This window comes from Scophthalmus maximus, chromosome 11 (genome assembly GCF_022379125.1).
Source record: "Scophthalmus maximus strain ysfricsl-2021 chromosome 11, ASM2237912v1, whole genome shotgun sequence".
NCBI classification, from domain to species: Eukaryota; Metazoa; Chordata; class Actinopteri; order Pleuronectiformes; family Scophthalmidae; genus Scophthalmus; species Scophthalmus maximus.
In genome coordinates, this window is record NC_061525.1 from 22,665,058 (window position 1) to 22,689,903 (window position 24,846).

Sequence of the window (24,846 nt, forward strand, 5' to 3'; positions counted from 1 at the left end):
TTTCATTTAACTCCCTTCCCCAAGCTCATTAGATTTCTAAATCACTATCTGAAAGGTAACAGATTTTATCAACAAGCAATAAACTATCAAACTAAACATTCCCACTAAACCCCCCCCCCCCCCACCACCAGTTGGTTTAACCCATTGATGTCAGCGATGACATCAGCAACACCATAAAAAACCAGGATGTTCTGGGCGGGGCCTCTTTCAAACAACAGACCTAGTGCATGGTGGCTCTGAACAAAGGAACAAACAATTGTGAGTATGGACGAACAAACAATTTCCAAACCTGCAACGTAATGAAGATAACTGAGAGTAACTCATGGGTGTGTGTGTTAGCTTTAACGTACATATGCTTCGATGTGAACTGTAACATGATGCTAACGCAGACAAACCGGGTAGTGTTAGCAATGTTACCTTAGCAATGCTAAATTATAGCAAAATGAACGCATGTAGAAAATAACATGCTGATGTGCGAGTGGTGTCCCTCTTAGTTCAAGTCCCCCCCCACTCAAAAAAGTGTTTTTCTTCTGTGTCTGTCCTCTAACATGTCTGAAATTGACTATAGGGACTTGTATCTGAGCACATGTTGTCATTATAAACGTGTTTTCACATTCCTCTCCCGGAGGAGGAGATCTCTGTGTCACTTCTCTGCAATTTGAAATTCAAACGAATCCCGGGCGAGCTAGATTGAGTACGTCACAAATACAGAAAACCAGCATCAGGAGAGCAAGGCAGGTGTGTCGGCAGACACTTAGCGTTAGCATTAACACTTAGCATCCACGAGAGGACGGCAGGTGTGTCGGCAGACAGTTAGCGTTAGCATTAACACTTAGCATCCACGAGAGGACGGCAGGTGTGTCGGCAGACAGTTAGCGTTAGCATTAGCAGTTGGTGAAAGTGTTATGGCTGAATATCGCTGATGTTGCCATCTTGTTTCGCACATTCAGCAGCTGTGGTGGGCGGGGCCTGTGTTATTTGCATATCATGAATATTCATAGTCTCAGGATTCCTCAATGAGGGAGAGAGAGTGGATGCTTTTCAGCCCCATTTAAGAGTTCGTTTGGGTTTTGTTTTTTTTAATTTTTGGGGTAGACGATGTTAAAAATGATATTAGGCATTGCAGGTTATTTTTTATATACTTTAAAACGTGACCGGGGGGGTTTCTTTAAGGTTCTTTTTTGTTTTCTTGTTTGAAGATGTAACCACGTAGCTACATGTAATACTGACAAAGCAGATTAAAACAGAAGTAAACATTTCATTCCTCTTTTTTTTTTAGCACTGTATCCTTTTACTCTTTACTTCGACACCTGCAGTGGGTTCAAACCATAGTCAGTTACCCCTCAGCCTCGGGCTATGTGCCATTTCAATTTCGACAGCTCATCAGGATGAGTGGCAAGTGCTAGGAGGTGAACTTTACCAACCAAGGCGGAGCAGAGCAGGACTAACGTGCTTCACGCCTCAAGGTGAAACGTTATGTATTTCTGCTTTTAAAGGTATATGTATCTTTCTGGTATATGGGTAGTGCTAAAGCCTGAGTAAAGTCACGAATGCTTTGTCCGTCCTCTCGCACCGACAAACAACAGGCTTGTTTCGCACTTAAAGACAAACTGTGTGTGTGTGTGTGTGTGTGTGTGTGTGTGTGTGTGTGTGTGTGTGTGTGTGTGTGTGTGTGTGTGTGTGTGTGTGTGTGTGTGTGTGTGTGTGTGTGTGTGTGTGTGTGTGTGTGTGTGTGTGTGTGTGTGTGTGTGTGTGTGTGTGTGTGTGTGTTATTAACATCCGTCAGATGGGAAGACATCAGCTTTCACAGTTTCACCTGCTGGGGGTCGGGATTGCTTCAAGTTTCATCATGTCTTCGCGGCGTTCACCTTGACTGAATCTCTTATGGGAAAGGGGGTGGGGGAGAAAAAAAAATGGTTGTGTTTTGTAGTTAATCAACTGTTGTAAGTGCAGGACCTGTCCATCATTCATGCCCCCGGTTTTTATGGGATGACTTTCTGTCTGTCTGTCTCTGCATAGGTTTTGTTTACTGCTCCACTGCCTTTTTTCACGTAAATAGGTCATTGTGTGTTTGGAAAATGGAGGTAAAAGGAAAAGTAAAGGCAGGAGGGGAGAAAAAGGGGGATGAGGGGACAATATGTGATGTGGACAGTGCGTGTACGTCGAGTTGTCTGTTTACGCTAATTGCCTCGCACGCCTCATGAAATGCAAGCGTCTCACAGAAACTGGGACGTCGGTGGGAAAGAGGTGCGGGAACCAGTCCAACACTTCGCTCTCGGTTGAGTCATGAGCGAGACGTACTGTGGCAGCCTCCTTGACACCCGTGTTATTCCCAAGGTCATGGCCAATCAGCCGCGGCCCCGGCCCCGGCTCCGGCGTCTGCGCACTTTGCTTAAAAAGAAGAGAAACTCCAGCCCATTAGGCTCAACCCGCCTGTCAGTGCCAGTGCTAAAAGCTTGCCCCCGTGACCCCTGCTGACCATTAAACTGCAGACTACACTAAATCCCATGGATTTTTTTTTTTCTACTGCCAAGGCACAGCATTAAACTTATATGGTGTCGTACACAAATGCTATATTATCACCCCCCTGCCCCTGACAACACACACATGAAGGCAGCCATCGCGAAGAAGAGCAAGTCGGATGGTAGGAAGGTTTATAACCTACGCAATATGTTTTTGCCTTTGGTTGAATTAGAGTCATCAGACTCGTATAACAGATCTACAGAGCAGATGGTCTTGGATCCTGAAACTGCTGTGCTAGATATGTGCGATCATCAACTGTGCCATTGCTGCATGATTTCAAATTATACTTCCACCTACTTAGAGCTGCTGATTAACTGCATGCTCACAGTATAGGTACAGTAGATCCTGGGGTCGCCTCCCTTCCGTGAGTGATATAATGTGGATAATGTCTCTAATGTAATGTTTGCTAACCAGTTTTTTTCCTGGTCTGGAAAGTGAAGCCATCATGGAAGTGCCTGAAACCTGTATTCTCTCGAATGACCAGCAGAGGGCGACTCCACTGGTTGCAAAAGAAATTGATTCATTACGTCAGTTAACATTTTCCCAAGGGAGTTTATGGTCTCAATCTCTAGTTTCAAGTCTTCTTCACTACAGCATGATGTTCATTTTCCCATTTAGAGTAAAATTGACATTAAAGCAGGGTATGCAATGGGGCATAGAATGTGTTTGATTGACAGCTTGTACTGTCCAATCGGTGCATGGCTGCAGGAGTAGGTGAACGTGCAGTGGACGAGCTTTCAGTCCAAGAAAATATTTGTGACGTTACGTCGTTGCCCGCCATCTTTGGAATTCCGGGAGATGTGACAATGCGCATGCGCAAGCTGTGAACAAATGAACGAGCTCATCCTTGTCGTGTTCTCTGTACCGGGCTCTCGGCCTCAGACCATACCTCTACTGCTGGTTTCAAAAACTAAGATGGCGCTGAAACAAAAATGCTAAACTCAAGGCTTCAAAACCAACGGGTGACGTCGCGGTGGGTTTTCACTTGGTCGTGACAGACAAAAGCAATTGAATAAAATGCTCTCTTTTTTTCCCCTTTCCTATTTTTAACATTCCTTTGAGTTTGAAAATGGCTCGAAGCTCAGAGGCCGAGCTTTACTGCACCAGCTGGGCGTGTTACTTTCAATCCAAAACGCCCTGAACATACAGTACCCACTTTGCACATCATGTTAGTCCTGCCTAAGAAACCTAATGCCGTCAATGCCTGAAGTGAAGAGAAAAGATTAGTGCCACCACTTTGTTCGAGTTTCTACCATAGGTCATTCATGCCAACACCTTTTGCAGAACCTGCGTAGTCGTGTCACAACATTGTCAAGGTTCGGAACATGACTCGAGTCAATTAGCCGTTTGTTTAACAGTCGTCTGATGATGCCCATGTGTTTGGCCACATGAAGAATGTCTTCTATTAGATACTGTAACAGGTTCAGGTAAATATAAGTTAATAAAATATACCATTGTGGTTATAGTACCAAGATGGTTATTTCTGACTATTGTGAGAGGTTGTTTGTCGCATTACCATTTATGTCATGATCCTGCCCCCTGTGAACTCTAATCTGAAAAGACTTTGGTGGACTCTTTTGTTTCTTGTGAACCTTGGTCTGTTTACCTATTTCGTTGATTTGTGTATCTAATGTTAAGTTACTTTTGTTACCTGGCATGTTTAATCTGAGTTTTCTATTGTAGTGACTTTCCTTGTGTCTCTGTTTTAGTCAAGTTGCCTTTCTTTTCCCCCTGGGTCCGGTCGAATTGCCCAATTTGCTTAGGACGTTTCCTAAATCTTGAAGTCACTCAGAATTATTTAATCTGCAGCCATGATAAGAGCTAAGGAATAGACGATAGGAATGACCATCAGAATCCACCGCCTTTGTTTTTATCTGGAGTTTTGAGTTTCCTGTTTTATTTTGAACTTTTGCTTGTGTATCTTTACTTCCTCTCCCCCTGTGTCTTGTTTTTGCCACTTTACGTCTTCTTGTGTTTCCCGTTTGAAAGTCTACACCTGCTCCTGATGTGTCTCACCTGTCTTCGATCTTCCATTGTGTATTTAGTCTCAGTGCTCCCAGTCCTCCTTGTCAGGTCGTTTGGTTAGTTCCTTGTCTTTTCCCATGGGCCATCTCATTCCCTGTGTATTTTGTTTCCTAGCGTTTCTCCCTGTGGAATACAAATTTTCAAATGTCCTGCTTCTTCAAACCTTGACGTTTTAGTTACACTTGTGTTGAATTTAAGTTTGTGTGGCTCGTTGTTCTGTGAAATCGACCTTCCACTTGATAGATTTGAAGATTTGTAACCGTAAGCCCCTCTACTGAATTCTCACACTTCAATACTTAAATCACACAAAGTGGCGATGGGCAATGGAGGTGTGCAATGTCTAGGAAAAAGATTGCGGAGGAGGAGTGATGGAAAAGGATCAATTGTCACCATCACCCAGCCAGTATGGATAGACAGCGATGGATTTTTAGGGCACTTTTCCTCACAGTAGGGTCAGTTGTGGTGGGAGTCTCGGCTCCCACAACCGCCCCGCTACAGCAATTACGAGGGAGAGGATCACAGAGGCCGCGACTTGAAACTCTGGCTGGATCGGCACCTCCCGAACCACAAGGCTGAGCTGAGCCGTGTTGATGAGTCCACGGACAATCCAATATAGAAAAGGAGATACAGGAGATCGTGGCTGGCGCAGACTCTCCTTCAATACGAAGGCATTTTATTATTTGATAGAGCACATTTAAACAATTTAGTACACCATCTTCCGACGCCCCCAAAAACTCAAACTCGACAAATACAGAAGACTTGATGTTTCACTGAGGAAAGGTGAGGTTGAAGGCCTGTGGCTTTGGATGGCTTTACACTGAACACTTATTTTTCTTTGTCTACTAACTGAGAATGTTACATTCTTGGCATTTTTATGACATGGCCGAGAGCTTTCACGGCTCTCTGTACGCCTCGTTGATAACACACTTCCCCAGTCTGCAGTCTCCCCCTGAATTCAAAAGTTCTTGTCGTAAAGCTTTCATAATCTGATGTAAAATATAAGTCACAGCAAAGTTGCAATTCACTTTGAAAAGCGATTCCCTCCACGACTTGTTTTGTGGAGGTTCCCTTTCTCTTTGCAGGTGGAGCACGGATAGGGGCTTTACACATAAAGCAGTGTTACTTTACATCGTGTCTGGCTGCTCTACCCACTGACCTTCAGAAACTTTGTTCACTGGCGGGATTGTCCGCGCTGATATGTTAAGGTGATTTATTTGTGGCGCAGATTTATGGTCGACACAACGCGTTAATGGGAGATCTGCCACGGTAACTTGTAGCATAGGGCTAGGATTTATAGCTCAGAGGTGGATTTTGTAATTTCCTAGCACCATCGCAGCAAGAAGACTGACCAGTGGTTCACAACCTTTTTTGGGGGGGGCAGTACTCCCCCATGTATCATCCAGGTCCCGGACCAGCCCATCAAATAAACTTAAAAGGCTTTTTGTCTTCCCTGAATATAAATATAGATTATTATCCTTTTTTTATGATTATCACACTGATAAGTTCTGTTAAGTTTGGTTTTATAATCACTGCAGCTCCTCTCCACAATCACTATACTGTGCAGACTCTGGCTCCAAATTACGTCAAAGGCACATGATAGCGGCACCCGTACCCAAGATTCTTTAACTTTTTGTACAACGGGGAGGAATTGGAGACATGTCGTCCATCTTTCTACACGATCTATGACAAGAAAGTTTGATGAAGGATATCTATACCTACTTTTGCAAAGACTTACAGACCCATCCCACTGGAAGGACTAAAGACTCAGCAAGATGAGAACTTGACACAAAAGTTTTTTTTGTTTTTGTTTTGAAATATTTATATCAAATCAAAAAAAAAAAAAAAAAAAGTTAAGAACAAATTGAAACACTCGGCATCCGAACCTTAACATCTACTTTCCCTTCGGGTGGGGAAAAAAAAAAAAAAAAACCCTGAGAAATTTCAGCAGTTAGATATTTCATCTGAACGCTTGTCAGGGCAGGTGTAAGCCAATGATACCCCCTCTCATACCTCTCTTGCTCTTGAACACCGAGCGGGTTGTCAGATGATGCAAGGAAAAAAACCCCTCCTAAAGGGTAAGCGTTAGTGACAGAGGAATCACGAGCGCGAGAAGAGAGCAAGAGGAAGGGAAGGATCTCGTCAATGAGGTTGTAAAGAGAAAAGAGCAATTCGGTCTGACAGAGGGCGGCGTGAGAGAGAGGGGAGCAGAGGCCGAGGAGATTCTTCAAAGCATGATTGGTAAACGGATTCCCTGGACTTCTCTCCGGCGAATGACGTGGACTTCCAAAAGTTCCCACAGAACCTCAGTGTTCTTTACGATCAAATGTAAATAATCCAACGTCTCAGCGTTGCCGAAATTCTGACCAACGAGCGGGTCTTCCTTTTTTGCTCGTCTTTTTGCCTCACAATTCATTTGGCACTATTACAAAACTATTGCTCGCAGTACAGTGCTGCTCTGAAAATCCAGCCGGGGTTTGTAGTCACACTTTATTCCGCATTTGCCTCAGACAGAGGGTTTTTAGGTAATCGACAGAATTCGTTTTCAGAAACTCTCAAGGTTTCATTTATTTCCATAGCTGCAGGAAAGTTAACCAATTTCTTTAATGCTGAGAAAAGGCCTGTTTTTTAACATGAAAATTGCACGATTTTATGTCTTTTCTTTTTTTACCTTGGGTTTGTTAATACTTACCTTTGTACCACTTACAGTTATTGACTTGCTTATGGAGTTTTACTGCCCGAATTCTAAAAATTCCTTCTAAAGCTTTTGATTTCTCATGTATGATTTAACAAATTCTGCAAGCAACGCTGCAAAAGAGAATAAACCTGCACTACTCAGGAGCTGAGTTTGAGAGGTTGCAGGTGTCGTACAAAACTGCCCAAAGCTCTACATGATTTCTACCGTTACATTTCCAGACGTTCGAGGAGCTCGGTATTGTAACCCGGTTAAAAAATCGTATACATTGTTATAAAATGACGTAAAGATAAAGCCATGTAAATTTGTTAAATAAGGTTATAAAGGTACATCATGAATATGGTTATTTAATAGTTATTTCATGAAGAGTTAAATGGGTACGGTGTAATAAATATGTTTTGAATGATACAAATAGATAGTTATGAATCTAATTGTTTTTATTGTGAAAGATCCATTGCAGTCAGAGGAAGTAGGGTGAAGTGGACGAAGACGCTTGACTGACTGAAGTCACGTCTTTGTGGGCAACTGGAGGTATTTCTACCCGACGTTTATCCTACTGTTGTTCACGCGCTTGTGCTAGCTCATTAGCTTACGGTGTTAATGCTCTTAGCATTCATTAGCAAAGTGAATGGACTCTTAGCCACTAACCCAGTGTGCGCTGAAAAATTTAGGTCATCATTTTTCAACGTGGGAACCTTAACCTCAAGTCTATGTTGGTGTAAATGAAGTTAACTGAATTAACGAACACGGGGCCCTTCCCCGAGAAGTGGGCTACAGTATGACAAACGTGACGGGAGCATCGCAGCGTGAAAAGCAGCAGCAGCAGCAGCAGCTTTACTTTCTTTAAATGTTCATTGATAGTGGACCGTCTCTGCGCCTTTGCTTCTGCAGAGCCATTTATCGGGGATATAATTTAAATCAGCTGTCTGATTAGTATGACCTTGGGAACTGTGTTCATTCTGCAGGGGGAACCGACTGCAGCCCGAGATTGGCGTTAAGTTTCGTCAACACTCCTCGGAGCAACTCTGGAATATGTTAATTGACTCATTGATTGAGGTGGGCGGTTCATTTTAAAAGCAGGGATTGGGGTCTCTTGTGTGGGAAGACAAAAAAAAAAAAAACAGAAAGGGGAAAAAAAACACTGCTGTGCATATCAATGGCTAACATCAGTAGCTTCTGCAAACCACAGTCCTTCACTGCAAGGGCATATTTAGTGTCTGTTTCTCATCAAGGCCATACATGCAAAATAAAAACCAGCCAAGAGTGTTTTTCGCCTCCGATCCTCTCGCATTAATTGGCGAATATATAGTACCAGCGAGTGGCAGGGGAAATACAACGGGGAGTTCAGCTTTTGAACTCATTTAAGAAACTGGGTTAAACTTTTATCATTAGTGCCATTGCTTGTTTGTGTAAACACAAGGACAGAAGAGCCAGTTGTGAAAAGTTCTACTGGATTCAGAGCCGGCGACTGCAGAAGTACACGGAAAGCACGCGCCGAACTCCTTGTTTTGTTCATCAAACCAGCTTCAGATGACTTGTCCTTGTCGTGCCGGGAGTACAGTAGTAGGCATTAGAAGATGGTGAATTGTGGCTGCATAGAGATCAACAATACTCGATAGTCTGTGGCATTCAAACCACCATTGATTGGTATTTATTGGCCCAAAGTAGCCGGGGTATGTCCGGGGGCATTTTGGTCTGCGTCCGATGGTAACGCCTCTTGGTCATCGAAAATGAGAGGTCCCAGACGAATACGCATTTGAATATTAGTCTTCGAACCAGCTTCAGATTCCATTCTGGACCTTTGTCGCGAGGCTGGTTGGGTGCGTGTGTTGTTGACTTTGAAATTCTTGGAAATTGTTGAATTTTTTCGGATTTGGAATTTGGCAAGAACAAGACCACGTTGATGGACAAATGCATTATCATCTTTATTTCTGTGATCAAACCAACCAAATATGATATCTCTACAGTAAAAAGCAAAGCCAGAGAAAATGTTGTTAACTAAAATAGTGTTAACAGCACAGTTTCCACGTAAATTCACTAGAAATTTTCCTTGCATCCAGAAACTGAATCTGCCCAATTGGCGGATTAGATTGCATGAATATCTGCTGCAGGTTCCCAATAAAAATGCTCCATGAGCTATTTCAACTGCAAGTTAGTGAAAGGCTCAGCATTTATTTTTTGATTGTCCAGGTAATGTCGTGAACTTACGCAGCATTTGGATATTTTGTGTCAGTAGGATGCATTTTTATTTTATTTTCTCAATCTCCCCCTGCTGAACTTTTCCCCCCTCCTTCCTTGGACCGGCACATTATGTGGGAGATGGGCTACTGCGTCGAGCGAGAGGTAATTGAAAAGTGCAAGAAGAAGAAAAGAAACAACTTTTCAATCAGATTCTAAAGGCTTTTGTCCTCTAACTGTGCGGGAAAATTGCACTGTACAATTCTGCGTTGACGACAGCGCTAATGTATATAGGGAAGAATCAGCGAAGTCGGTCTTTGTGGGATTGTCACAAAGGTTCTTCGGCTTATTGATTTCCTCACAGGAGAGATATGCGTGTCTTTTATATAAGGAAACACTATAGGGATTATATATGCATGTGAGAGATTTTGCATTTCAGCCTTCATAGATTTTGTTTTGGTTCCAACTAAACTTTTACATTTCTTAACTATATTTCTTCTTTGTGTGCAGGAAGACATTCGTTATCACAAAGCGTGGCTGTGCACACATGCCATCAGGACGCTTCTCAAATGTGTCAAAAAAGCTCAAGGTCACAAACACATTGTTATTTCATCGGCGCCTCACTGACACTCTCTCCGTGTTACGTGGGTGTTTTCCTGTATCTGTTTAATAACTGAGGCTTGTGTGGTTGGCGACGACGTCGCTGCAAGGGTGTTGAAGTGTCTTTCTCACCTGAAGGGATACAGTGACAATAATGTAACGCTCCAGATGACTGGGACCTGGCTATAATATCTCGTGTGCATGTAAAAGGAGACGCAGCTCTGCCTTATAGTGTTCGGCATTCGAGTAGCGTTAGGCGTGTCAGGATTTAACGTCTTCCTCCGGCCCGATCGATAACCAGCTGTCAGCGGCGTCATAACGTAAAGCACAGTCAGAATTACAATTAGTTATTATTTCTCCATTTGTTCACCTACTGCACGCAAATGTGAGTATATGAATATAAATAGCTAAGGTACTGCGCACTTTCCTTCAACTGGTGCTAGGTGTGTGTGTGTGTGTGTGTGTGTGTGTGTGTGTGTGTGTGTGTGTGTGTGTGTGTGTGTGTGTGTGTGTGTGTGTGTGTGTGTGTGTGTGTGTGTGTGTGTGTGTGTGTGTGTGTGTGTGTGTGTGTGTGTGTGTGTGTGTGTGTGTGTGTGTGTGTGTGTGTGTGTGTGTGTGTGTGTGTGTGTGTGTGTGTGTGTGTGTGTGTGAGCTGTCTCCGTTTCTGTCTCTGAGCATGAGTCAGTGCGAGATAAACATAAATGTCATCATGGAAATGAATTTTTAAAAAAATTAAAAACCTTGTTACATAACCTAGAGAGCTACTTGACATCTTTTCATTTCCATCAGCACAAAAACAACAAGGCATGCTACACGGTGGATATGCATATGATGCAGTTTACCAGCGTCATGTGCTGCGGTGAATCGTTAAACTCATTTACGTTTCTACTCAACTACTCAGGTTTCACTGTCACAAGCTTAAAGCTGCTTGTATGCTTCAACACACAGTGAACAGGATGGTGATGTAAAGGAAGGGGAACGCGTGAGGATGATATATCTGATGACAAAAGAAATGGCTGCGCTGAATCTCTGCCGGCGTGGCTGTGCATAGTATGTGACCTCTACCCAGGGTCAACGCAGAGTGACCTCTTAACATGTGTATGTGAGAGAGAGAGAGAGAGAGAGAGAGAGAGAGACCCGTCCTTCCTCCTCTCCGACCGTCACGTCATCCCAGAAGAAGCTGCACTGCCTCTGTGACCTCACCGCTGGCTCCGCAGTGCAGCACCAGCACCATCTGCTGGAGCAGCGGAGGGGAAGCACGTCTCGCTCACACTCGCCGCAGACAATCATCGTGATGAATGAGAGGAGGGGAAAAGGAGTGCGGTCTATTACGGACTGGAGAAAGTGGCTGCCGACACACACACACACACACACACACACGTTGCAGAGAAACCTTGTAATAGGTTGGGCAGGTGTTGTTCTCTCATATATATATATATAATGATCATGATCAGATGGTGAAAAACGAGACCAATAAAGCTCCCGGTTGCATGTATATACAAAACCATTGTGATTGGAGAGGGGGTGATAAATGAGAGACTTGTTAAAAGTTTTGTAATATTTCCATTCTGCATGTTGAACTATATTTGATATATTATGCCTCTTTATTCAAACGTATAATCAGTGTCTATTTCGTAGACAATGAAACTTCGGATAATTTTTTTAATGAATGTGGTTGGAAACTCAGTTGGATTGTTCAAATCTTTTTTTTTTACAAATACAAATTTACAACATAATGCCATTAACTCAAACTTACAATGTTTCTGGGCTGCTCATGATAAATGACGCTTAAAAAATAAATCGTTTTGGGGATATGACTCACAGACATATTGGGTCTCTGGCTTCATATCTGCCAAACATTACCGTGGTATCGTTGAAATGACCAGCTGGGATTCCCGTCAGTTGCCACCATATGTTACGGCCTGACAAAACACAAATAGAGAACAACCAAGTTTATAGACAACAACCCCAGACCCCAGCGATACCTGTCTCGGTGTTATACTGTACATGGCGGCGGGTAGCTTCATCATCCCCCTGCATGGATTGTTTTTAATGTCCCTGTGCAGGACCTACAACATGAACCAGAATGTTCATAAAAAAATATGCATCAGTGTTCACTGTCTCCAGTTCCGTAAATAAAGACGGACGAGACGTCTACAGTTAACTAACCCCCCTTAATCACCGACTTCCTGTTTCATGGCGAATCATCATGCTTCGCCACAGCCACCCCTATCCACTTACACTTTGAGTATTATTAAATCGGTAAGGTGTTTTCTATAAGTTGGCCAAGTTTGAGGTGGATCTGTTAAACCATAATGGGGGAATTTGTTTAAGTACGACCCCTTCAATTAGCCCCCCCGATAAAATGTACACGCTCACTTCAAAATGACTGACTTCCTGTTGGTGGGAGGTAATGGCCGCCGGAGGCTTTTTTGTACATCCTGACACGATACAAGTGTCTACCAAATTTCGTCCACTTACATCAAATTTAAAGCTGGGGGCCGCGACTTTGAAGCATCCATAACCCCGTAAAAAAAAGAAAACACTTCCTGTTTCATGGCGAATCATGCGTCACCACGGCCACGTCTTTCAACTTACCCTAAAACCTTGAGTGTCGTTTAGTCGGTATGGTCTTTACTATGAGTTGCCCGAGTTTGAGGTGGATCTGATAAACTAACTTTTTTTTGTGGTAACGCACGTCTCCGCCTTTAATAGACTAATAAACGAGGAATGAATTTGCCTCATAGAGCTGTTAACACCGCCTCGCCGTGTCCCTGTGGTTTCTGAGGATTACAGCCTGGTTTCATGGGGATTACAAACACAGCCATTTAATTATTTATTTATTTATTTTTATTTAACATGCACACAATGTGCAAATGAACACCTCACCTCCAAATGAGATAAATAACAGAATTAGCCTGTGGGGAGGTGTGCGTTTCTAATTAAACGGTGCAGGTGTAAAAAAAAAAATCTGGGCTGCACATCTGTTTATGCAAATTACAAATGCTCACTCAATGGAAAACCAGAACATTATGTGTACCCAGCACTTTTTACATTTTTTCATCTATTTTCTCACTCGGCGGAAAGTATTGCAGACGCAACACTGATACTGATGATGTATACACAGATGTGTAAACACAGATTCACGTTTCTTCTCCTGTATATATTTTCTTAAGAGGCGGGAATATGAGAGAGAGATGAGACGCTTTGATTGGACGTATTGACAAGGAGAAGGTATAGAAATGAAACGCACTCCGCCCTTATATTTCGACCGCATGTTAAAAGCCACTTTTTTTGGGGACACAGTTTGATTCCTAATGAGCATAATGACTTTGGACAATTTTATTTTTTTTTTAAATATCATTAATTCAGCATTAATGCACAGACAAACGTTGCTTCCTTTTAGAGCTGCAACAGTTAATCAATGAATCGATTAGTAATCGACTACTAAATTAATCGCCAACCATTTTGATCATCGATTAATCGGTTTTCATAAAAAGTAGCTTATATGAAAATAAAAAGTCAAAATTCGCAGAATTCAGCTTCTTCGTTGTGAATATTTTTTGGTTTCTTTGCTCCTTCGCGACAGTGAACTGAATATGTTTTGCGAGGGGACAAAATAAAACATCATCTCGGTGGTTTTCGGAAACACGATGGTCATTTTTCGCCATTTCATGCACCAAGCAGGCGGTTATTATCATTAATCGATAATGAAAATAACCGTCAGTTAGCAGCCGCGCTTCCTCTCACGTGCAAACGCGGTCAGTGAGACACGTTCACGTGCGGCTGCAAATCACGAAAAATCCCAAGTGTAAACTGTGCCGCAGACAGTTTTTTTTTTTCCTTTTCTTTCCGGGAGGTATTCATGCTTTGAATTAAAAATAAACTGTATTTTTATTAACAGGTCATTAACAGGCTATTATGTTGCGTATGAAAGTGGCCGGTGTCATCCTCCAAGCTCCGGTTACATCACTCGTCTGACTCGAGGTGCGCAGACGTGCCGCCGTGTGCGCTTGCGAGGCCTTGTGGTTTCTCTTTTCAAGAGCATTGTGCGCTGAAAACCACAAGACAGCTGGTGTTTGGAAATGTTTTCCTTTTTTTTTTTTTCTTCCTCTTCTTCGTCGTCGTCTAATATCTTCCGAACAGCTGAGGGCGGCGGGGGACTGTTTGTTCTCCTCAATGGCCACTGGATGACAGAGCCACTTTGTGGGCCATATGCAGCTCCTAATTAGTCCTTGTCATCCTCTCCATTAAAACGGGGAAGATAAATGACGGACACCGAGAGTCGCTCGTGTGTAAGATGATGCCTTTTTTTTTCTTCTCTCCTTTGGAGGAGTGGATGTTAATCTGAGCGAGAGAGACATAGAATTGTTTCTTCTAAAAGTCAAGGGGGGGGGGGGAGTATAGCAACATGCCGCCAGTAGATGGCGTCGCTGAATCACTCCTAACAGACACACGTGTGGCGAAATCATTTGTTTCCCTTCCATCAATTTCGAAATTGCATTTGTTACATGGAGTGTAAATCAGGAAAAAAATAAATAAAAGCAGCTGCCCTTTGGCAACGCGCTTCCCGGTGCACGTTATCATTAGAAGGAGCGGCAGGTTGCGGATGTCCCACGGATGTCGGTTCATACGAGCGAACCCCGCTTCCTCCGAAACACCCGGGACGTATTTAACCCCCGTTTTCAGTAAGTGGATGAATGAATACAGTCGCGTTTTGTTTTGGTTTTTTGTTTAAGAAGTTTTTCCATATTGTTTCATCAAACAGCCACATGGCCACGGGATCACGAGGTTAATGAAATGAGTGAGGTGAAGCCAGGGGGCGTCCAGCTGGTGAGGATAAAGACCTGAAAGTTTGAATTAGCAGATGAATAAAAAATCTTACATCCTACTGAATGGTAATCGGGGGTAGGGCTGCAAAGAACGACTATTTTCATTCTCGATTAAGTTGGTCGGTCCATAAAATGTTCCCCCAAACCATCGACATGAGGTTTTATTTGGTCCACACACCAAAGATATTCAGTTCACTGTCACAGAGGAGCGAAGAAAATATTCCCGTTTAAGAAGCTGAAATCACAGAATTTTGACTTATTTTTTTCATAAAAACTACTTGAAACTATTAATCCATTATCAAAATAGTTGGTGATTAATTTAGTTGTCGATTACTAATCGATTAACTGTTGCAGCTCTTATCTTGGGTGTCTCAAAAGTTCTATATTTGCTTAAATCAAGGACTTTTCATTTAAAATTTAAAAAAAGAAAGTTATTGATTCAAATAATTTTTTCTTTTTGCAGTTGAAAAGATAAATGCTACGCTGGTTTTATTTCCTTGCGGAGTAGAAAACAGTGTGGCCTGACTTGAGGAGTTGGCACAGAGTCCCTGTGTGCCACACAGCCCCCCCCCCAGCATTTGGCGACGCTCTCACACCCCACCCCCCCCCTCCCCAAAGCCCTCCCCTCGCTGATCAGAGGCAAACTTTGCCGACGCCACTGTGTCGCATTCTGGGGATAGCTGCGCGCAGGGGACGCTGTGATGTGCCACCTGGCCCCCGGCCCCCGGCCCCCGTTTTTGGTTCGGGAACTCTCCCTGACCTCTCCCATTAAAACCCGTTTGCCAGCGAAGAGCCACGTCAGGAGGGAGAGAGTCTCCGAGGACCACTTGCTCGCATTCTCCCCTGTGATGTGGACGGGCCAGAGCGCGGCGGGCCGACGCTTCGCTTGCTTGTTCTTCGTCTTCCTCTTCCTCTCAACAGGCTCACGAAGCCGCCCGGCCTCTGTGACTACAGACCACAGTTGCAGATCAAAAGATTGTCCGTTTGCTCTTCGGCCAGCGGATGACTCTGTGGTCTCCTCACCCCGTTACCAATGACCACGAGGTCAAAAAAGAGCACAGTGTCTGACACATGCTAGAACACATTGTTTTAAAGGAATAATTGCGAACATCGATAAAGAATTACTGAAGAATTTTACACAAAAGGATTTTATTTGCTTCCCAGAACAGATTAGAAAAGCCATCGACTATGACTAGGGGTGGGCGATCTGACGATCTTAATTTGGCATACAATCTGATTTTCAGAGGAATCGATCAGATAGCGGGGGAAGTTTCTGCAGCGCTCTGGAGAACTCAAATAATGTTATAACTCCAATACAAGACAGTCTTGTTACAGAAAACTGTGCGTGCGTTCATTACAACCAACAGATATTCATTTTTTAATCGGTGAGTAAAGGCGATAACACGAACGATCCGTCGAAACATTAAGTGAAAGTACACAGTATTATCCACATTAAGCAATAGTTGTATTCCGTGGAACAAACTATCCTCAATTGACTGTCACTGACAGTTTATAATAATAAATCCTCCAGTGTCTCCGCGTCCCCACTTCCCACCGGATCCCCCACTGTTGTGGCGAGTTCTCGGTGTAAAACAGGTGTTTCTGTTGTTTTCGACATTCAGCCACCTAGGCCCAGACACAGCATTTACACCCGCGAGAACATGTGCTCTCAGACCTCACATGTGGCCTACACCGTGTTTGTCTGAGTGGCCCTCGGCAAAAATGATAATATTTGTCCGAGGAGCCGAGGGGTAGATGCTCGAAAGGCCCCCCGGCGATCGGTCCGACTGGCTGGAAAGACACCGTCTCCACCTGTTGCGGGTCGGGGGCTAATGCTCCGAGGTCGAAGGTTGTTTCCACAAAGGCTGATTTGGAACTCTTGCTTTCTCCGGCTGGAACAGTTTTCCCACCCTGGGTGCCGAATGTTTGACTCAACGGTTGAGACCTCACCGGCGAGCCACACTGACGGGGCAGCTGATGAATACCGTCTCACGATTGAGCACATTCCGTTGTCGTATTAGAAACATTTCTTTGCCATTCGTCATATTTTAATCTAATGTGATTTTCCGCCAAGATGTTGCGTTGGAAAACGGTTAAATGTCGTCAGGAGCTGACACCACCACGAGTTCTCCGTGTAATCTCTTGAGCTTAGCTGGAGTGACAATTGTGGGCGAGGGCGATGTGAGTTGGCAGCATGAACAGATGAATGGACCACATTAGAGCAGCAGAAAAACAACTGTTGTGTGGTTACCGGGCTCCCGCGGTGACTGTTGGGCCGCGTTCAACAAAGCAATGTAATGGGCAGATAACTAGGCCGTCGTATAACACGTCCCCGAAATACCATGGACTTGTAAGGCCCTTTTTAATGGTACAAGGGAGGCGCGCCGCTTTTAGCCACATTTAACCCCGGGATCGCTACACCTCGGAGGATTCGCAGGAATGGCCGGGAGGCTAATTAGCTTGAAAAACAATAGCTCCCCCGATCGCCATTCCATTGTGCTCCCGCGGCATTGTGCGGCGGATCTGATTACGAACTTGTGATAAACAAGGAGCTAAATTGGATGTGCAGTTGTTGCCATTGTCCCCGATTTCTGATACCCACACCCACCCCTCCCGTGTCCTTTGTGCGCGGTATGTACGGGCCAAAGCGGACCAAGCCTGAAAGAGCGATCTGAGAAGTCCCTGATGGAGTATAAATGTATGGTAACTGACAGAGAAGGGGAGAGCTGATCCAGTTGCCTCTTGCTCTCTGCGGTCACCTTCTTTCTGGCAGGGTCCCGGGGTAATTAAGCCCCTGACTGCGGTCCAAGGACGTGGGCTGTGCTCAAGACGGAATATTAATGTTAGCTTTGATTGATTGAGTCAAAAGTGATTTCTCGCGGCAGAGTGTGGGTTGAAGAGCCAGCTGGTGTCGGGTCAAGAGAGAGAGCTGGGACGGTGGGGGCAGATGCTTACGGCCCCCCCCCCCCCGTTAGCCTCCGCTGATGGAGCAGAAATTGATTAATGCCCCTAACAATTAGGGAAACATTAAAAGCCACGTTTTCCACGAGCACAATCGGGTGTCGCGTAAATGCATGTGGGGCATTTTGTGTATTCCCAGGCCGATGGAGGCCGCGGGGGGGGGGGGGGGGGGCGTCTCGGTTTGCACGGAATCCACACTTGGCGAATGTCCACCGCCACATTAACTGCCTGGTATGCGCGGCGTCGCTCCTTAATGGTTCGGCCTTTCAGACGCGGCGATGGTCGAGGGCGTTGAGATGCAAAGACGTCCACGTCGACAACACAGATTAACGGTATATTCTTTTTTTGGTAATGATGGATGTTCATTTCGAAGCGTATGACATTCTCCAAACCTGATGTCGACTGAAGCCGATCTGACAGCTGCCATGTCCGTCATGCGAGGCTCTTTGACTTTTATGGAGTTTCTCCTTCCGGCGAGTTTTTTAACCTTTTATTTATTTATTTATTTGTTTATTGGATTTCCCAAATTTCAGCGTTCCCTCCTCAGGTCACGAAGCAATAAAAATCATTACGCAGCACGTCTGTTCCTCTTTTAAAAACATTTTAATGTGGAAATGTTAATACGACCTGTCAGTTTTAATAGCTTTGAAAACACTTAAAGAAATCAAAACACCTATGTTAGTCATCGCTCGTTTACTTTGCGCCGCTTACGACTGTATCATTTTTGCACAATGTGTCAACGGTAGCGCTGGAGAACAGCCACTTTTGTTTCGAGTACGAATCAAAGGCTCCCTCTAGACTTTATTAAAGATACAGTCCGTTTTTATTCTTTGTTTTTAATTTTTTGAGACAAGGACTTTTCTTTCCTCTGATTTTCTTTTTATTTCCTCCGGGGCTCGTGGTCCCGACATTGCTGAGTCCCGTACGTGATCCGCGGGCTCCCAGAGGACGTTGCAAGGAGCCAGGGAATGTGTCCTTGTTACTCTCGCCGAGCAAAGTCCGTTAAGGTCTTGTAACAGGACGCCCCCCCCCCCCCCCCCCCCCCCCAATGGGCTGAGACACCTACTGCACTGCCCGGCAGAAACCCTTTGACTTTCTCGAGGGGACGAGGCCACAAAAGGCCAAGAAAGGGCAGAATCAAAAAGTGTACGACGGCGCCAGATAAGTCTTAAAAGTACATATAGTATCTGTATGTGCACACTGTACACGCATCATCCTTTCTAACCAGGTCAGAACATCCTAAATGTATGTCTCAAAGAGAAATAAATATCAAAATACAAAGGGACAGCTTTTCGCTACGTGTCAAAGCTTTCCCTCCACACTGTGTAATGGAAAAGCTGGTTATCAAATATTCCTCACGGAGAGATTCCCGTAACGTGACACGGTGTAATCGATCGCGTCCCCGAGGCTTTTTTCGCGCCCGTCGTGCGTGTCTCCAGATGAGACGGGGGTCGCGGGCCAGGGACAACTGCGAGGACGCTTGTTAAGTGTCGGAGGCTCGTGCCGCTGGGACCTCTGAGCCATTCCTGGCATCCGGGCTCCGGAGCAGCCCCCCCCCCCCACCACCCTTTGCAGCACGCCTGGGGGGTCCTTGCCCCTGCCCCCCCGTGTGCTCACTGTCCCTCACGTCCCACTGCCGCCGCCGCCGCCGCCGTATTATGTCTGGGCCTCTCGCCGCGTGCTGGAGAGACTCTCGATTGTATGGAAACCAGAAATAAACAGATCAACAAAACAAAAGGGGGGAAAGGTGGACGAAGAGAGAGCGAGGCCGCTGCATCTGTCCGGAGCCGTCAGCCTTCGGGCCCTGGAAGGATTCCACTCCACCGACACTTAGACACACACACACACACACACACACACACACACACACACCCTCTGTGTGCGTCCGTGACACTAAACTCTGATGGAACATGTAATGTCTTAAATGCGATAACAAGTGAAATACCTGCAGGATTGCGTCAGATCTCCGCCGCGTCCTTTTCATCACATCTGCTGCGATAATTGAAATACGGTGCGCCGGTGACGCAGTGTGGCGTTTTTGCAGCATGCCAACTGTCCAAATAAAAACAAACACGAGCCAAATATGACGATGTAATATAAGAGAGGGGGTTTTCCTTATAACGTTTTCATAAGATTGCAATAAACTGCGCAATATTTTTATTTATTCTCCATTTACAACTATTGCTATTGCTCTGTATATAGTATTTAAATATCTTTGTATATTTTCTGTTATATTTTGTACATACCTGTTGCTTTTTAAAATGTCTTCCTATATTCTTCGGTCCACTTTGCTGCTGTAATGCCCAAATTTCCCCAATTGTGGGACGAATAAAGGTTTATCTTATCTTATCTTATCTTAAGATTGATATGTATTGTGATGAATGCGTTATTGTGAGTCCTGTTTATACAGACACGGTGAGACAGGAAAAATTATCAGTCATGGAAAATCACTCGGGCGCTGGTTTCGTATCAATCGCAAAAAACAATATATATATATATATAAATAAACACGTCATCATCTCATGCAGATAGCACCGAGCCGTGAACGCGATTATTGACGTGTCAGTGTAAACACAGCTGCAAGCGCGCGTCGTCTCTCCGCTCTCCTTCAGCCGCCCACCATCCGACGAGATCATTAGGAAAAATGTGTTGATGCCGTCGTGGGAGTCGTGTTTGTGTGCCGTAACCATGGAAACAGCACAGATATCTTGTCGCAGATCTTGAAGGAGTCGTGAAGCGGCACTGCGGCGAATGGCGAGCGCCGATCCATCCTGAGGGGGGGGGGGGGAAATCCCCTCATCCCCTCATCCCCTCATCCCTCGGATGTGGTGGTGATTTAAATTGAGTATTTTGTGATTAGTTTTCTCAGGGTCACCATTTTTTGTTTCTGAATATGAGGTACCCAGTGAGGTCAAAGGTGGGTCGGGATTAAGAGTTCAGGTATGACAGTCGTCCTTTATGTGGTTTTAAGCGCCGGCATTCACAGCATACAATTAGCCTCTTTAATCTCCTGCTGATGGATGAACTCCACGTTCAGATTTCCGTTGGAAAAAAACAAAAAGCCTTGTTGAGTTCAACTCAGATCTGTGGGCGGGCCCACTGAGGGTAAAGAGAGCGTGCGTGCGTGCGCGTGTGTGCGTGTGCGTGTGCGTGTGTGTGTGTGTGTGCCAACTGTCTGCATTACTAACAGGACTATTCCAGAGTTTGTGAATGAAGTTTTTTGTGTTTTTTTTTTAGACTTCCCTTCGTACACAACTGTGTCATTAACCGCCTTGTTTTCTTCTGCCTTTTTTTAATCTATTTTTTTTATATATTTGACACGTCAGCTGTCAGGGATGAGATTTACTGGCGGGTATACAACGGAGACATAAATTCTGCGTTAGCTTTGGCGAATGTCAGTTCTGAAAAGAAAAAAAAGCAGCCATCTGTGCAGGTACGATACACAAAAGGCCCCCAATAAAAGCCAATGAGTTATTGTGCCGATCTGATTATAACGTAGAGGCAGACGGGTTTGAGGTCAGACTCCTGGATGCCGTACAGCGTGCGGAATCTTTAATAAGGGGTTATCGCCGCGCCGTGTTTGTTACCAATACGCAGCACACCTGGCGGGAGACCCCTCCCACTGGATTTCCGCAGGCCTGCCATTATTGGACATCTGCTGTTGTTCTTGTTTTTCAGTTTTCCTTTTTTAAGAGTGACTCAAGAGCGTGACATCAATAAAGAGGCACGAGGAAATTAATGAGAGAAAAGGAGGTGAAGGAAGCAGGAAGGGCGTCCTGACACATTAACATCTGGCCCCCGCGAAGCATGAGAGCATCGCTGCGCCTGATGATTGTTATCAGCGCAGGTATAGTTTGAGTAATAGCGGGTACGGACAAGAGTTAAGATTATTACAGCGCTGTTTACAATCAATATCTCCCAGCGGGTTCCAGCTGTCGAGGTGTTGAGCGATAAGTATACAAGCCGCGCGGCGTTTACCCTCCTACCTGTCATGACTTTCTTCGTCGCCAATGACCTTTCATTTGTTTTCGTTGGCAGGTCAAACCCACTCGACTACTAATCAACGAGCTTCCGTAATGATGAGAAGAAATGCCAATAAAAAAAATCACAGAGGGTGGACGGCGACAGCTACATAAAAATTCCTCCTTTCAACACACTGACGAGCGGATGACGAGCCGGATTGGAGGGTGTCGTGGAGGAGAGAGATTCAGAACCCTTATGAGGAGGAGCAAGCGCTGAAAAAGTAAAGTCGTCGTGCAAATTAGGTCAAGTTCAACTTATGAAGGTTTGTGTCGATCCATGTCTTTCAGGTTTGATTGTATAAAGGTAAAACAACTATGCTAAATCAAGTTAAACCGGACAGGCAACAAGTGAACCAATTTCACGCTTTATTTTTCGTAGGATTTTTCGTAGGAAAAGTTCCGAAAAGTTCTGGAAAATGTCCGCGTTTGCAACAGCGGGAACATTTCGGGAACGTTCAGGCGAACGCGTAGAGCGCCCACTCGCTTGCAGTGACTTGGGCCTGCAACTAACGATTATTTTCATCATCGATTAATCTGTCAATTATTTTTTCGATTAACCGATCAGCTGTTTGGTCCACAAACTGGTGGAACGCGTTTCCCCAGAACCCCCGAGGTGATGTTTTGTTTCGTCCGCACACCAAAGATATTCAGTTCCCTGTCACAGAGGAGCAAAGAAACCAGCACATATTCACATTTAAGAAGCGGAAATCGTTGACGTAATTTTTCACAAAAACTACTCGAACCGATGAATCGCTTATCAAAAATAGTTGGCGATTGATTTAGTGGTCGATTACTAATCGATTAACTGTCGCAGCTCTCCAGTGGTTATTCCGAAGATCTTCAGTTGATGTCTGAAAGCAGCCTCAGACGGCATGATTTCATATATATATATATATATATATATATATAAATATATATATTTTTGCATGGGCACGTATTGACCTTTCGTCCCCACTCGGCGCCAAAACAGTTTCATTGGCATCAGACACGTTAATAAGACTCCAGCGAGGCTTCGTCTCCGGCCCCTCGGCGGAGGATCATTGACGCTGAGGTCATACAGGTGCCTATGAGGAAGGCGTTCCGAGAAAAAGTGCTTCAAGTGGAACCATCGCACCGGCGCGAAACAATGCCCTCCATGCCCCGTCCCGCCCGGTCCGGCTTTCGGCTGATGGGTAACTGGAGTGGCCTTGAGAGGGAGCCCCCGTGAAGCGTTATCAGGGGTGGGAAGGGGGTGTGAACAGCGGCAGAGATGCCTCCGAGGTCAAGCCTTTAATAATGATTACAAACTGGAGCTGGCTGCTGGAGCGACAGGCCGCAGCTGTGGGCCGGCCGGCCTTTGAAGTGCCCCCCGCCTGTTGCAGGGTCCCAGGCCCCCCTCGCATGAGGAGACGCTGGAACTATGCGACTGCCTGTGGGAAAGAATGTCGTGCGACGCCAGGGTGACGGAGCGCGGGGCGGCCGAAGGGGCGGACGGGGCTCGGGCCTGGGTCCCGCCGGTGGGCTTGCGGCTTCGCAAAAAGGGCCCGGGGACCGCTGGGGAGGGATGGCACAGTGGGATGAGGGAAGAAAGAACAAGGCCCGAATGCTTGTGTGCCGCTCTGCGGCCAATGGCTGAGTTCTTTGGTTACACACACACACACACACACACACACACACACACACACACACACACACACACACACACACACACACACACACACACACACACACACACTTGCGGAGGGTGGAGGGTGGGGGGCTTCCATTAAGTTACTGCCAAAAAAGCTCACAGACGTCGACGGTGACAGACACTGTGGCTGCACAGTTTATGTCCTCTTGGTATTTTTTTTCTTTTTTCTTTTTCTAAATCCATTCAATAAAGACGTATCAGTGCTTCCAAATTTGGAACATTAGGGTCTCGGTGATTCTCATAAAATCCGAGCTTCTCCCTTGTCTCGAGCTTGCCATCATAAACAGCTCGAGGTAATCCAAGCTATAGTGTGTGTGTGTGTGTGTGTGTGTGTGTGTGTGTGTGTGTGTGTGTGTGTGTGTGTGTGTGTGTGTGTGTGTGTGTGTGTGTGTGTGTGTGTGTGTGTGTGTGTGTGTGTGTGTGTGTGTGTGTGTGTGTGTGTGTGTGTGTGTGTGTGTGTGTGTGTGTGTGTGTGTGTGTGTGTGTGTGTGTGTGTGTGTGTGTGTGTGTGTGTGTGTGTGTGTGTGTGTGTGTGTGTGTGTGTGGCTTTTTTATATATCGAGGAGCTTATTCGTCATCACGGGTCAACTTCCACACAATTAATACTGCGACCAAATGGATTTTTTGCTTACAGCGACTTCAAACTCGCGCCGGATTATGTCTTGCGATAGCGATGCGCTAAAAGCCCCGTGTTTGGACGACGCGCAGGGGGCCGGGCGTCATAAATTCCCCTGCACTTTCGACCAGCGCCGGAGAAGATGAAGCATCACGTGTGTACAGCTCAAAGTTAATTTATAGCATAAAAACACAAACCCTTTGTTAACCTCGATTGCGAGATGCTCCTCAACACGAGAAGCTCCTCGGGGAGATTTACGGCCCAATCTACATAATTACTACCTGCTGGTGACGCTACCGGTGAATTATGATGCATACATAGTTCTCTGTGCCGTATCAGGGCAACATGTCAACGTGTTACCTCGCTCGCGAAAATGAGCATTGACAAGAAAGACGGCAGTGATTTGCTGCAGCGACGACGACGATGATGATGATGATGATGATGATGATGATGATGATGCCAGTGGGGAAGTATGAAATTATCAAACTATTCTTTTGTATGTGTAAAGCTGTCTTTAAAAAAAATCTAGCCTTGCACTCTGGCTTCACACAAGAATTTTTTTCATTTAAGCGTAACACAACACAAGTTTTCTTTGAGGAATAAAATCCACACTTGACACTTGACAGAAGAAAAATAAAATTCAAGGTGTACTTTTATGTTTTTAATCTTTTTCCCAGGGCTTCCATGAAAAGTATATTTACATGATGTTCATAAGAAATTTGACTTCA

General features: G+C 45.0%; 1 long non-coding RNA gene across 1 annotated transcript in view; it reads left to right on the forward strand.

Moving 5' to 3' along the window:
• The first annotated feature begins 202 nt into the window (after positions 1-202).
• Positions 203-24,846, forward strand: part of LOC118299464 — a 68,752-nt gene continuing 44,108 nt past the window's right edge. The window contains exons 1-2 of the long non-coding RNA XR_004789860.2: positions 203-258; positions 21,850-22,096. This is a non-coding gene — a long non-coding RNA (uncharacterized LOC118299464). The remainder of the gene's footprint in view (positions 259-21,849; positions 22,097-24,846) is intronic.